Source organism: Xiphophorus maculatus, chromosome 13 (assembly GCF_002775205.1).
Source record: "Xiphophorus maculatus strain JP 163 A chromosome 13, X_maculatus-5.0-male, whole genome shotgun sequence".
Lineage (NCBI taxonomy): Eukaryota > Metazoa > Chordata > Actinopteri > Cyprinodontiformes > Poeciliidae > Xiphophorus > Xiphophorus maculatus.
The window spans coordinates 9,201,861-9,216,943 of NC_036455.1; the positions used below are offsets into that span (position 1 = coordinate 9,201,861).

Sequence of the window (15,083 nt, forward strand, 5' to 3'; positions counted from 1 at the left end):
TGCAAATAATGGAATCCCTTGAAAAGACTTCCACTTGTGTTGCTCCAATCAACAACATGTTTAGCAGAAATGTGAGGAGGCTGTTGAATCTTTAGCTTTATTATTTTGGATGGAGGCAGATTGATTTCAATACCTTATTTTTCTAAATTTGTAAGGAAAGGGACGCATGTATAATTTTTCACAGTAATGATCAAATGTTTTTATTTTTTTATATATAAATAGGATTTGGTGGATGGTGAAAACTCTGTGCCTCTTGCTAACTCTGACTGCAATGAGATTTCATGCTCACTATAAATTCATTGTTGTCTTACAAGGCAGATAATTAGAGCTGAGATTCAAAGTGAGACTTCCATTTAATGTCAACAGACACAGTGAAATATTATGCAAGTTGTGTGAAATTCATCAGATTAAAACAGAATGTAAAATAATTATGAAGTGAGGCACTTCCCTGCTTTCCGCTTCTTTATTCTGTAAGCTGAGCATCAGTTCTTGCAAATTGAGCTGTTCTGTTTGTTCTTACAGAATCAAATTATTATTTTTTTAGATATTTTTCATTTGCAATCCATCAGGGTAAACTAGCTTACTCCCTCTGCAGCCCATTCGGTTTTATTTTACTACATTTAGTTGCGGTAAGTTTCACTTTAATACGTTATATTATTGCATTGAAAGTTCAGCTGCCACTAGCAGACTGAGCACCTCCAATTTGTAACTGAGCTTGAGGCCTGATTCCTGAGCACCAGCAGTATTTTACTTCTCACTCAGGTGGTTAAATTTTTTCGCTCAGTTCAAAGAGCTGCTTTGGTGCATAAAGTCTGTATCTAGAATACATAAAAACCATGAAGCAGTCATCTGTCTGTTTCACAGCAAGCATACTGGGGCAAAGGGATTTCTAGCACTGAGCAAAAGAAAACTGCAACTCTTAAAACACAACTGGAGTCACTTTTGACTTGAGGTTTGAATGCCTGAATTCAGATTTCAAATGATCGTTTCAAGGTAGCGACAAAAGATGTTTAAGGTGGAAAAATACATCAGATTTTAATTTGCTTTACTTTTGTCAATCTGCACAGGTAAAGGGTGAAACATTTTAGTTGTGTCTAGTATTGTTGGTGTTGCCATTAGGTGAACAAGATACATTATTCATTTAATATAGGTCCTATCACTACAAGAAAAGATTGTAGCATGTGTGAAAAGGTGAACAAGATGTAGATTATGTGAGGGAAAACATAGATCTATTTTTTTCTCTCTTTTAATAAAAAAACTCCATCCAGTTAAAAACTGGATTTTATGTTCACTTGTGTTTCCTTTGACTTGTATCTAAAATAGTTTCATGTTCTGATCGCTGAAGTGTAACAAGCATGCAAAAGAAGTATAAAGTGTCACTTCTGGTAAAATTAGCCACTTAATATTTATATAGTTAGAATAAAATCCTTGATTGTTCAGAAAGTCAAAATTGAGGAACTAGAAATAAAATTGTTTCAGTTCAGTCAGAATAACTTCAAAGGAGAAAATTTGTTATACGTTTTAGTTGAGATGGATTAATCTGTAATTTTAAAATGACTGGTAGCTTTTTATTAACTCTGTATAATTTGGGCATTTTACTTTGTTCAAATTTGATTAATTTGGGTGTTGTCTCCTATCTCAAGCTGTTAAATTAACTGCTACTGGCAACATCTTCCTCTAACATAGAAAACTCCTCTAATGTGCCTGAGATGACATGTTTTATTCTGCATTATTCTAATTATCCATGGAAGTGAATTATTTTAAAATGGAGTAAAGCAAAACTAAAAACTGTGTATGTGCTTGTACTTTGTGCAAACATGGTGCTTCTGTGAAGTTTAATAATTAAAACTGTTTTTAGACCAACCAACATTAAAACTATCTCTAGAGTCAGGAGGGCATTCTGCTCGTTACTCATCAAATGTGGAAATGTTCATACAGAGTGTTCAAAACTGACAAATGATCCTAGAAAGAAGCGCACCACCCACTTCTTATGATAATGCAATCTGCTGCTGACACGTTTTAGTTGGTGTTAAATGATAGTGGTACCTGATATTTGCTCCAACCATGAGGATGATCAGCCCAGCGTCTTCATCTTCTATCTGCTCGGATCAAAACTTGATATTCCACGGAGCCGTATTCTGATATGTGTGTCCCAGTTCTCAGGAAAACCTGCACCAATCTTACTGTGCATCAGGGTGAAAGTAAAAAAACACTGATTTCACTCCTGGCACCCTCTCTTCTTTTCCTCTGCAGATTTATAAACTCACAGGGACAATCAGGATTGAAACGGCCTTCCCTTCTTGGCTTTGGTAGCGTCTCGCTCAGTCACTGGTTCTGCTCCGACGCTGCCTGTGCTTGACACTCCCATATTCAAGGTAAGGAGATTGTTCCTATTCACAATAAGTGTGTGTTGCTATGTATTAATGGGCTGAAGTTTGTGAATCTTACTCCTCATTTAATCTATAAGTTGTATTAGAACTTTTACCTTAAACATGTTATTTGTTTTTGTTAGTATAAAGTACTGCTTGATTGCATTTCCGACCAACACTAAAGTCCCTGTATATGAATGATAAACTGAATTAGTATAGGCCCATTCCAGTCATATTGACCATCCAGACACATTCACAATCACAAGTGAGCCCATTTATACACAGATGATACATAATTTCTTGTGCAGTGGCTCATCAACATGTGACGAGAGGAAGCTGGAATCAAACCTACAACCTTCTGATTTCAAGACGTCATGCATATTGTGCTCATGATTTATTGACAAACCTTGTTGGGTATTTTGTTGACACTATGGCAGTGATGTTCACTGAGGTAATATGTTCTAGATGGTTTATAAAGGGACTTTTCTTATAGTTCTGTGTTTGGCTTATAGAGATGCTTACATCTTTATTCAAGCATGAATTTCAAACTGCTGCGTCCTAAAGTGAACTGGAGAAAACATAAAACAAGAGATAGTTGAATAGAGTTCTGGCTGTCTGCTTTCTTTGTTCCGGTTGTTTATGCTGAATCTCAGTTCATGCATGGGGAATCCATCGGTTCTGTCTTCAAACTGGACAAAACAGTGTTCCTCACAAGGTTAGTTATAACATCTTTGTCTGTGTGATTCTTTTTTTGCTGTTGTACAGATCATTGTGTAGAATCAATAGCTTTCCTGAATTCAGTCCAAGAAAAACAGTTTGCTGTAAGAAAGACACGTGTAACATGTTAGTGGAAGGGCCACACAGTTGTCTGCTATGAATCCTGCTCTGTGTGATTGTGAATATAATCTACAGGATCTGTGTGTGTGTCTTTGTGTTGGTGGAGTTGGACTAGTCCCAGATTACTTTGAATCGCTGCAGAGATCTCACGGGAAAAGTGAAGGTTAAAGACCTGCTTGAACTTGTAAAAATGCATGCAGCACAGTTCAGTTCATTTCTGGATGAGAGGTGAAGACTGCATCCAGTGATTTTGATAAAAATAGTGTTCGCAAACTCAGATGGGAGTTGGTACAGTTTCTGCATTTTATAAGTGAAGTGAATGGAGGTTCTTTTAGGGGCTTAGTGTCGCTAATTAACAACAAGGGAGTCTGGATGAGTCAAGTTTAGGTTTGTTGCAGGAAAAAGAGTTTGTAGAAATATGGGGCATGAAAAATATGTTTCTACGCAGTTTAGAGGTGATGACCTTTGCACAAAGAACAGCAAGGTATTATCTGTCACTGAAAAACTAGTGGTTTTAGTTCCCGCTGTTAATTTCTTTATGCCATTATATCTGGATCATTGCATTTTTCAGCAAGATTATTTCCACTCTGTGAAGATATTCAGTTCACTTTTTTGCAGCTGATGTGTTGGAAATGTTAGGCTGTGTTTTTCACACAGTCTAGAAAGATAATAAACAGGTTTTAATGCAATAAATCACCAGGTACCTCTGCCTCACATATTTCCCTCTAAATACATTTAACAGGACACTTATTAGGAAGAAAGTTGTTGGAGCTGCTGCTACACCTTGTCTGAAGGTTTGGGGAATATTATGTTAGCAATCATGTTTTAGGAATATATATTTTCAATTATCCTCATGGAATATGAATACTATTGTAAAATGACTAAATTATCCTGAATCGAGACTTTGTGGAAAATGTTTAGATTGGAGAGATCTTGATGGGAAACCATCAACACAATTGACGTTTGAGAAAGAACGCCAATTGTGAAATATAATTGTGTGAGTGGTTTAAGCCGGCAAAGACGTTGTTGTTGTTTCTGGATATGTAACTGGATAGAAGCCACTCTTCAGGCTACATTAGTATCTTTTTCTCCTGTGTTCTGTCTGGTTAATTTTGAACGTTTTGACATAAATCTCATCCTCTCTACCTGCTCACCATCAGTCTGCTAGCGCTCTTCTCCTCAGTGCATGTTGGAGAAGAGCCCAGATGTTTTGCGACTGAGCCGATTGTTGCACGCCCACAGTGACAATAATACTTCCATTCAAAGGGTATCTCCCAACACACAGCTGTTAAAGAAAACACAAAGTCGGATCATGTACAGAAGAAGAAGAAAAACAGTGATGCTTATTTTTCAGAAAAGCAATGTGAGAACATCTGTTGTTTACCCCATTTGAATAAATTTATTTCTCAGGGACCACAAGGATACAGAAACTGCTTTAATATATTTGAGGAATCACTACATTCTGTTTTTCAGTCATTTTTTTGCTCCTCTCCAAGTAGACGGTATATAAACTGGTGCATTTTGGCCCTCTATGAGTGGACGATAATTGCTGTATGTCTCTAAGTGAAAGCTGCTATTTAGCAGATCATAAGCAGAATTAGTAATATTTCTCCATGTTGCTCAAGTTCAAAGTTTCCCTCTAGGAAGGCCTGATGTGGTGACAGGGGGTGAGATGTTTTTATAATGTTTGTTTACTCAATGTTTTTGTTTTTCTTGCAAGTAAAACTAATGTATAGTCTTCCAATGCTGCACCTTGTTTCTGCATCATATAATCACAATTTTCTTTCATTAAGCGCTGACTCAGCCTCAGGAAAATGTTTTGATTGATGAAATGTCCTAGTCATGATTTCCTGTCACAGATCCATTATGGCACATAGTTGCAAATTACATTACATTTTCACATTTTAAATGGATAAAATCAATAAGATTGTTAGCAGAACAGTAATCTGGAATGGATATGATGTATCCTGGCTGGAACCCTAATTCAGTTTAATTAAAAATACTTTATTGATCTCAAAAGAAAATTAAAAGTTGTTGTAACTCATGTTTTTTTCAGAGTTGTTGGTTGCTGGGTTTAGGGAGGAATGATTTCCTGTAGCAGACTGTATTACAGCGATCTGTAGCCTCTGACTGAAGATACTCTGTTATTGTAAAGCAGTCTCATGAAGAGGATGCTCAGGGTCTGTAGTTATTTTTGATTTTTATGAAGAATCCATCTTTGCACCACCATCTCCAGAACATACTCGGCCTTCTTTATCAGGTTGTTGAACTTTAACAGTTTCAACAAGAGACGTGTAGAAGATCTGCAGCTTCTTGCTGCAAACCTTCACAGATCTTAGCTTCCTCCAGAAGTACAGTCTGCTCTGTCCCTTCTTGTTCAGTGCTGCAATTCCAGTCCAGCCTGTTGTGCAGGTGAACGCCGAGGTATTTGTACTCCTTCAACTCCTCCACTTTTTTCCCATGATGGAAATAGTGTTTGATGCAACATTTATGTAATGTTTTCTAGACGTGGAGCTTATCTATTTCTGATGTCTCTTGACTCTTTGCTTCTCTGCCAAATCAAATGCTGCGGTGCGCACCGTTTTTCAAACTGCACAGGATCCCAGTGTAAAGTGAGGCTCAACAGTGACACCAGGGGGTTAAAGCTCCAGATATATTCAATCAGCTATTGGTTGTTGCATCACATAATAGGGCTTGCAGGAGGAAGACTCATCATTGTTGTACTGCGACATGTTTGGTATGAAATGCAGCTCCTGTGTGACTGTACTTTAGTACCAGCGTCGTCATTCTTCACATTTCACAGCAATAATCATTTAGGCCTTAGACAATTTGTTTACAGGATGATTTCTTAGTTTTACTTCATGGTGGAAAGAATTTTGTCTAATCAAACTTTTTTAGATTTAGTCTTGTATATACATCTTGTTTCTGTCTACATTTAATCATTGAAATAAGTACAATTTACTTTAGCATATTTATCACAAAGATGTGAATGTTTAGTAAATTTTTTAATCTTTAAAAAGTTGAGCTACAGGTGGTATGTACAATCATAGCTAGTGTAGTAAATTATGAATGTTTATATCCTAATGATCTCAAAATAATTCCTTTAAGGAAGTGATGTCTTATTTGTGTGTGTGATGAAACGGGGTTGATGAAACTGCGTGCTCTCCTCCTTGCATCTCGTTTGACAGGAGCAGTCATAACAGCGACTTTCTTTCTATTTTTACTTCACTTTGTCAAACTCCAACTGGGAGCGTCTTTGATATATGCCTCCAACTCAGACACTGTCTATTTAATGTGTTTGTTGTTTCAGTTTTTTGTCTGTTTTTTATGGGAGTGACAGCAGAAAAGGCTGAGCTTAGAACTGATATGACACCACAAAACTTTTTTTCTTCCATCACTTCATCTTATGAGCAGGTTATTAGTTGTACATATAGTCAGAACGAAGATCTTCACTTCCTTTTTTTCGTGCATTTTATGTTTGATATTATGACCTGACTTACTGTGAATTTACTGAAGGGAAATTAGAATTTAAGTTGAGAAAGGTTTATAAATATGTAAGAATTGAGGTCAGTGTTCGTTGACAGAACTGTATTGCAAAAGGAAAAACAAAAACCCCACAGGAAATTAGCTTTAAACAAAAACAAAAAGTTATTAAAATAAATTGACTGGAAATATGTCTTTTGAAAGCTAATTAGGAAAATTATCAGATAATTACCTAAATAACCCTTTCAGTTTCATATCTCTACCACTCAAGAGGTGTATTGGTTGTGAAGATAAAAGCTTTCCAAATTTTCTGGCTGACCCTCTTGGCTCCAGTGCAACAGACACAACTTTTCCCTGCCACATTTTGGTTTTATTGACAGTCGAGTTTCACTTTCTGTGCTGCCAAATAAAAACACTCAACCAAACAAAAATACCAAATGCTGCTTCGGTTTGTTTCCTCCTGCTTCTCCTGTTATCCTGCCTCGATAAGATGGAGAATCAGATGCCAACAAGCACGTTTTTCTGAGGCCAAGTATCAACAAACACCCCTAAAATTACTAATGAAATCAGTTTCACACCAACTCCTACGAGCTGCTTGAGAAGCTTTTTCTTTTGATAAAACTTGGCATTAATGTTTTTGGATGGTTTTGGGAAATGAGACTGAATAAAACCTTTAAAAGAAAATTTGCATCATTAGAGTGATTAAAAATCATTAAAAGTAATTAAAAGTCAAGTATTGATTGAATGTAGTGGTGGAATTAATAATGACCAGCTTTAAATGATTGAAACACCCTCTTTGCTGATTAGTGTAGATATTAATAGCCAATCAGTTTTGATGTCATCTGAGAAGTCATTATATAAAACTTCTCAGCGTTTCTCAAAATGAACTTTTTGTTGGAAATGTCTACATAGTTGTTGGAATATAATTGTTTCAAAATAACCATAAGCAGTTATTAGCATCCATGTTTGTTATTTTTATTTTGAAACTAGGACGGAAGTTGCTCTTTAACTGATCATGAAATCTCTTTCTCTGCCTGACAACACTTGGCTACAAAAGTGTTAATGCAACACGACCGTTTTAAAAATAATTTATGTTCTGGCACTTCTGGGCTTCTACAGGAAAAAGAAACGCTGACATTGACGGATAACACGGAAATGATTTGGAGGCTCTGTGAGAATGCAGCTTTCTAACCGTTAGCATTTAATGAAGCTGAACTTGTCATCTTGTATGTTTCCTGCTACTGGTGCAGAGTTGAAAAGTTGTCTTTTCTTGAGTCTTGACTGAATTTGATCAGCTCTAGGTTGAAAACCTAAAATATTTAATCTTTGAAACGGTTTAAAGTTTATGTAGGCTTTTTGTTTGTAAAATACAGAGGAGGTAAAATTTTTAAGGTTTCTGTTGGCGTTGGATTAGACAAGAATTAAAATGTGGTAATTAAACAAATCAAGTTTTGATTTTGTGAAAGTTCATTAAATCTTTACCACAACTCTGAAAAGATATATTGCTAAGCTCTTATCCTGTTTTTATGTATCAAAATCTTGTCTTGTCAGTTAAATATGTTGAAATGACCCAATCTGGCAGCTTTGACCAGATGGACTGAATCCCAGGAAGAACATATGGCTGCTCTTCTATTTTAACCCTACAGTTTGCAGTAGGATCATTTTCAGAGATTTTGAACAATTTCTCAATCTAGCTTTTGTCTATTTAAAAATAAAAAGAGAAGCTATTATTCTATGTCTCTATGTAATAGTGTACAGAATAAGAACATAAAAACGGTAATCAGCTGTTTACACGGTAGCTGCTTGATGCAATATAGTGAGTTGAACAAGGTGACATCACTCATAAAATATGCTGGTTGACAACTACTAACCTTGCTAAGAAGACTTTACTGTCGTAGGTCCCTAATCTACTTTATAACAGAATTTATACCATAAGCATAAACTTGATGTAGTTTTTAAAACTGAAACTTTGGTTTTACTAGAACATTCTGTATATTTGAAAGCCAAACAGCAGCAGTTATAAATTAAAAAATAAACCCACATTTTTGGTACTTTTAAAAACACTTTAGACATTTTTGGCTGGAGATTATTCACCCCAAACATTTGAAGCATGTTGGGGCCCCCTCTGTGTTTCCCAACTGTTCCTCTCCCTGATCAGGGATTAAGGGCATAAGGGATTATCTGATCTCTGTCCTGTTGAAGGCCTGAGTCGCCCCAATGCACAGTGAATAACACACACACAGCAGAAACATGTTAAACCAGCAGCAATCTTAAAGTCAGAGTGGTGTAGCATTCCAGTTGTCTTCTTTTTTTAGTGCGGAAAAGTCCAAACCCCAGGGTTGGCTCGAGCGTGCAGCACTGTGGAAATTGTGCCTGTAAACGGAAATGCTGCTGAAACAAAAACATGTCTCAGCACCTCGACATTAACCCAAGAGCTGATTTAGATGACTGGGCCCAGTATCCCCTACCTCGTGTTGTTTCTCTGCTGTCAAGTAGCTGGAAAAGCTTCCTGTTAGTCTGACTCCAGGGAGCAGCCATGTGTAATCACACTATTAACCAGACTGCAGCAGCATCCAGAATAAGGGCAATGCTTCCTTTTACAGTCACATTACAATTAAAACTCTTTATTAGCAAATTTGAATTAAATAAGTTACTAAAATGAAACTTATGTCGCATATGGTGGACTTTAAATGCTAAAAGAAATTTTTGGTGTTTCTATTTCATGTTTTTTTCCCCCCATTAAACCATACTTTAGTAATAATGAAAAACATTTGTTTGCATCAAAAAAGTAAATATTTGGTCATGCGGTGTATATGGATAAGTTTTAGATTTTGCCTCAAATTGAGTTTGGACCATATTTAGTTTTGTACATTGTTTTTCACTGACAAGTTTCTAATATTCCCAATTTCCCCTCAGTCTTGAGGTCATGTGATTGGCAGCTCAGAAAATGGAGGATGATGATGGAATCTCAGAGATTGTTACTCTGACTTGGCTCCTTTTCCTCGACTTTAAATGGCTGAAAGGGTTAATCTTCTTGCCCGCGTGGGTGGGTGTGTGTGTGTGTTGGTGTGTGACCTTGACCAGTTGGCGGTGTTCGGGTGGGGCCTCATGTCTGTCTTACGATTAAACACAATAAGATTCGACCTCCTCCTCCTCCCTTGTTTCCCTCATGTCTTTAATCCCCTCTGTTGAAAAACGCTCTAATACCCTCTGACCCCTCCCCACCAACGCCTGTGATATATAACTCTGAATGTTTCATGCACAGCCATAATGTATGTCTGTTGACTCTGCTCTTTGTTGCTAATGCTTTTAAAATGGCCTCTTCAAGATTTATGTGGAATTGCTACAATAGAAGCTGCATTAGCTGAACTGGTACCAAGTTGTGTTGTTGGTTTTGCCAGATTGTATTTTTTATTTACAGGCCAGACTTCATATCTTCACAGTAATTAGTCGGTTGGAAAATGATGCATTTTAGTGATCAGTCAAAAAGCAAAAACGGAACATGAAAGATAATATGGTTGTTTTTATATAAACAAAAACACAGATGAATGACAAAATACTTCCAGTGAAAACACCCAGAAAAAAGGTTTCTAGAGTGAGAAATATCATTTAGACGTCACTTTAATAACTTGCATTCAGTTGCAATTTAGACTTTATTGAACTATTTTATACTAAACAAATGATGTGTGATCAGTTTAAAGTCAAGTTTGGTTTTTGGAAAAAAAGTCTGTTATGGCTACACCAAGCTTACAACAAAGTTAAAAAGCTTATTTGCTTTATTGTTTCACCCTAGAATCATATTTAACACATTTCTAACCTGAACATCACAAAAAGATTGTTTTTTGAAGATGTGTGCATAGGGGGAAATTTGGGTAATTTTTTTTTACAAATTTACCTTGCCTAGGATTTATACAAAGGCCTTAAATCAAATATACTGATTTAATTTACAAATATTCAGAAAACAAATGTTAAAAATTTGATCTTACTTGCTTGTGTTGTCAATTTTGTTGGCCTGAGCAATTTGGCAAATCCCTCTGGTGTTCCGACTTGCATCTGGAGCACATTCAACTCGGATGTGAAACGTTTTCCAGGTCCCAGTCCCAACTTTTGAGACAAAATTAGCACTATTTGCACCTTTGCACTAGACCAATGTGAGTATATCTCTGATAGATTCAAACAACTATTGCCTTCCTATGGTGTATGTATCGATGAACTTGTTGCTCCAGCTGCTATGTTGGAATTTATTTTTATGATCTTCTTATTCACTCAAATGTGTGGAAATGTCAGAGTAAAGTTGGAAAACATTTGATGAAAAAATGACCCATGTTTTTGCTCGCCGGTTGCTGTGATAGGATCATGCTTTTCCACCAGTCCAAACAATGAAGTGGATTTAGAAAATCTAGATGTTGATAGATTTTAAGTTTTAGTGGCTTTAAGTTAATAATCACACTTAAATAGTTCCAAAAAGAAACATATTTTCTTGGTTGACAGTTTTTTATAGACTGAAAGAAACCGCTTTGTCCTGTTCGAGATGTTTTTGTGTCTTTATTAATCCCAACTTGCCCTTTTCTCACCCTGAAAGTTATCTTAGTCTATGACCTAATTTCCTAAGCAGCTCAAAACAAGCCAGTATATCATGTCTACTGTTTCTATGTCTGAGAAAGACAAAAACAGAGAAAACACCATGGATGTTTTGGATATTTTTCATCATGTTGGTCATTGGATCTTGTTGTTGACCCACATTGGATATGGGGTATATAAAATATATTTTATTTGGACAGTGTCCCAAATTTGAAAGAGCCACTGTTTCCTGTTTGACCCAGAAAACCAACACTAAGGAGAGACTGACTGAAAGTGAGACATGCTACACATGGGAGGAAGGCGAAGAAGAAAAATATCATTATTTGAAGGTGAAATTCAACATAGAGGGTCTAGTATGTTTCAGTGTTCTCATTTTGTCAAACAAGGGCAGAGAGGGCTCACAGGAGATGTTCACACTTCTCTTTATGGGGGATTTTAACAGCATTGTTATAGTTTTTTTATTCTTGCTGCTGGGTGGTTTAATTGTAAACTAGCCAATTGTGCATCGTTCTATATCATTTATGGAGCACATTTAAAAACGGCAGCTACACCAAAGTTCTCTACGGGCAAATTGGAATGAAATTTAGCACAATATAAGAGCCTAATAAAAGAAAAAAGATGTACAAAATCAACAAATGAATAAATAGAAATACTAAATAAAAAAAGTAAAAATTAGAAACCAGTTTGTGCAAAATGTCTGTTGTAGAAAGGTAGGATTTAAAGTTCTTTTTAAAGACATTGTAGTCCTGGTAGATTTAACTTGAAACAGGAGATTGTTCCAGAGCTTAAGGGCCAAGAATGAAAATCCCCCAGTAGGAATTTATAAAAGTAGCTGGTGTGACATTTCCAACACTTTGATGGGCATGTGACTGATTAATAGATCCTTAAAATAATCCGATGCCAGTTCATGAAGACTCTTTAAAATCATCCAAAGCAAGGAGGCTAAAACCAGCACAAAGTGGTCATGTCACTTGGCTGTTAAGAAGGCAAGTGGCTGAATTTTGGAGAACTTGCAGGGAGTGAATGACGGACTGATCCAGCCCCAATGAGTAAAGAGATTCAGTTATCCAAACCATGGATCACTTTCTCAAAGTCGTGTCATGGTAGGGAAGTCTTCCCCTTAGATGGTAACGTTAATAGAGCTAATTTAAGTTTCAAGTTTAAAATCAGAAATGCATGCGATCTCTGGAATATAGAAGCAGATATATCAACAGTATAGAACTTAAAATGCATGCGTATGTTTCCTCTTATTTTTTAAAATCTCTTTAGTCTGAAGTCAGTTGAAAAGAGAAAGGGCCCTAAAATAGAGCCATGGGTCACTCTGAAGCTAACAGATGTATTTATCTAGATGAATCAGACAACTTAATGTTTGACAAACATAGAATTATTAGTTTCCCCTGTTTTACCAGACACAACTCCAGATGAGATAAAAATAAAAAGTATGAACCACTGTATCGAAATCAGTGCTTGGGTCTAAAGAATTAAGACAACCGAATTACCAGAATACACGATGTATAAAAAAGTAAGTTAAATCTGTTAAACGTGAAGTTTTTGTTAGAAATATCAGACTAGTACATGGAGTAAGAATTTCTCCTTTTGAATAGCGACTGTTAAGTGATGTTGCAATTCTAGATCAGCAAGTTCTTAGTTTACTTTTTATTTATTTGCCTTTTTTAGTCTTGATGACAAAAATAAATTATGTTGAGTGTATAACGTAGCATCTTATAAATTTAGTCATTCATTTACTTGCATGAAATTTGCATAATTTGGCTTCAGTGCGACTCTCATAAAACACATTTTACATGGTAATTGTTTCAACAAGTTGAGCTACATATCTGCTCAAATGCAGACCTGTATTTGCTGGTGCAGATTTTACCGTAGTTGTAGCCGACAAATTTTATTTCACTGTGGTTTTCTAAATACACTCTGTGCTACTTTGCTGTGGGAAAAAAAGGCTAAGCAACATGAAACAGGATTACATTTTAGGCTTTCTTGAGTATAAAGAAAAGCGTCTTCTATTTATCTCACGTTAGGGTTTGAGATTTCAAAGTGGTCTTTGCCTGTCAGGAAACCAGCGATATTCTCAGTCTTCCACATTTTTATAAGCGTATGATTGTGAGTATGTTTAAAATCTTCCTTTCTCCAGGCAGCAGTGTGCTCAGAGATTCGAAGGAGCTATTTCAGATCAGATTCAGATATCAGTCAGGCTCCGATTCCTCAAAGAGGGGAGTGAATATTTAAATCAAATGGAAATTAACCCAGAGATCTGCTGTGAGCTCAATCTGTTTAATCTGTTGCCTCGGACTGAATGGAGAAAAAAAAAAGAAGAAATGTTGAGATTTTCACTGAGGTGGTCGACAGCCAGTGTAGGGTGGGGGTGAGCTGGGGTATTTATGGAGCCGTGAGGAGCTCTAATCTACCAGAATGAATCTGATTATTATTTCTAAAAACATATCATAGAGAGGCTTACAGACTGCCTGCAGAGTGGGGAGCCGCAGCCAGACTTGCTCTTCAACTTGGCATGATATAAGAAGTGGTTAAGAGCCAAAGCACCAGAAATAACTTGACACATACCATGAAAAACACATGTTGGGAGTGAAAACTATAGTATGTGGGACTGTGAATCCAGCACCCTGCTACCGCTTGATGGATATTTAGCTGAAAAAAGCATAACAGCTGATGCAGTATCGCTAAAAATTCAAGTAGATGGGTCAATTTGCAAACCTGTTGCCGTCAGTTAAGGGTTAAAACTGATGCATAAATATCTGAGTGACGAGGTGTGACACAGGGGACCGACTGAGGCTCTGGGCTCACTTCACCAAGTGAATCACCTGCTCAGCTTCTTGTGCACCTTCTCCTCCTCCTCCTCCTTCCCCCTAAAAAAAAACATCCCTCTTCTCCCCCCGTCATCCCTGCTACTTCTTTACCCCACGGCTGTGGTTCGAACCATGGTCTAATTCAATCAGTGCGTTTTGTAGCCTCAGAGTGAGAGATTGGATGTTCATTAAAAAAATCCTGATTAGTCCAGGAGACTGATTACTTTATGTAGCCATTAGTGTGTGCGTGTTACTGCCCATTAGACTTCCACTTGAAGCCTCCCTCCTGCCCTCTCATTTGTCTAATGGATGAAGACTTAAGCCCCCTTAAAACACAACATGCACGCTCGCTGAATGTGCACAATGATCCATTAATTAGCTTAAGTGGCCCCTCAGGCGTCCTGTCCCCCTCCTCTCCCAATCAGCCCCTCCGTTTCCCCCTCTATCCTCCTTCTTTGTTTTCCAGCCATCTTCCTGGAAAACAACAGCTCCGTCCATCAGCCCCTCTTCCTGTCAGTGTGTTTTCTCCCCTGGCCATAAAGTCTCATTAAAAGTCAAGTGATTTATTTCCTTATGCAGGGCTCATACCGACTCTGTCAAAAAGTTTATGCTTCAGCGGCAGTTTGCCTCTCAGTCTCGGCTCCCTGAAAGGTTTCCAGGCAGCATTTCCTGCCTAATTCCTAATATTTATCCCTTAAAGGCTCAATAGCAAGCAAGCAGGGGTTTAGCTAAGCATTAGGAATCTCTACCTTTTCTTCTTCAAGTGTATTTGGGAGCTAGTTGATTGGCAGCAGCTTCATTTGAAGCAAAATTCAATAGCAAGAGCCATAAGGGATTTTTCCTCAGGGGGATATTTTCTTTTATCGCCACTTCAGAAGACTGATTATTAGTCAGCTGGAATGTGGTTCACAGAGGGGGTTCTCCATATGAGGGAGGCGACTGGTTGGGGATAGCAATGAGGGTTTCTGGTCTGCATCAAAATCAAAACATCTGAATG

At 37.2% G+C, this 15,083-nt stretch overlaps 1 protein-coding gene across 2 annotated transcripts in view; it reads left to right on the top strand.

Moving 5' to 3' along the window:
• LOC102234533 (semaphorin-6D-like) overlaps positions 1 to 15,083 on the top strand; it is a 171,661-nt gene that overhangs the window by 41,829 nt on the left and 114,749 nt on the right. For both annotated transcript variants that reach the window (XM_023345086.1, XM_023345087.1), the window contains exon 2: positions 2,254 to 2,375. The gene's annotated coding sequence lies outside the window, so the exon portion shown is untranslated. The remainder of the gene's footprint in view (positions 1 to 2,253; positions 2,376 to 15,083) is intronic.